The sequence below is a fragment of the Chrysochloris asiatica genome, unplaced genomic scaffold, assembly GCF_000296735.1.
Source record: "Chrysochloris asiatica unplaced genomic scaffold, ChrAsi1.0 scaffold00536, whole genome shotgun sequence".
Lineage (NCBI taxonomy): Eukaryota > Metazoa > Chordata > Mammalia > Afrosoricida > Chrysochloridae > Chrysochloris > Chrysochloris asiatica.
Window position 1 is genome coordinate 247,049 of NW_006409054.1, and position 743 is coordinate 247,791.

Below are 743 nucleotides of genomic sequence, written 5' to 3' on the forward strand. Positions count from 1 at the left end.
AAGTGTTTCCAGGTGCAGGCCATTCAACTAGGCTCCTGAAAACCTGGCTCAGGAAGCCAACACAATGGGACTACTCCCAAGCCTTTTGACCTTCCTTCTCACCTGCCCCCAACTGAGCTCAGGTGCTATCGATATGTTAATTGAGCCTGAGAATCCAAGTTGAGGTCGTGAGAGTCGAACCTGCGAAGTACAATGTAAAGTTACCTGAATGTCTGGAAAATTATGTATGTTAGCGGTACCTTGTCTTAGTCCCTCCCAGCTTGGTGTGAAGCTCCTCCCCTAAATAAAACAGAGGCGCAGGCTGAACCAGGTGTGCATTACAGCTGGCAAGGCATGCATTACGGGCATTCGTTAAGAGCGTGCATTAAAGCTTGGAGGGCGTGTTATATGGACGACCAGGCATGCGTTGCTGACCAGCTAGTAGGGGGTGCATACTGCTCGCATAGCTAAGATGTTTACTATGCGAGATCTTAATGCCCTCATAGCTCAGATGTTCACCACGCCTGATCTGCCAGATGCCAGTAATGCATCCACTCTGGTTTCGGGGTGTCTCTTTGCCTCTCTTGTTGTGTCTCTTTGTCTCCTCTTTTGCTATCCCTATCACCGCCAGATATCCCCACCTCGTGAACCAAACACCCGTGTCAAGGCAGGTCCCCGACAGTTGTCCAACATGAATCTTAGACCTTCCTCTGAATTTTTTACCCTTTTTTGGGTTTGTTCTTCTATCTTAGTGGTATTGAGAG

General features: G+C 48.6%; 1 protein-coding gene across 1 annotated transcript in view; it reads left to right on the top strand.

Moving 5' to 3' along the window:
• The window catches only part of LOC102836067 (butyrophilin-like protein 1-like), a 38,716-nt gene that overhangs the window by 12,124 nt on the left and 25,849 nt on the right, over positions 1-743 (top strand). The window lies entirely within an intron of this gene.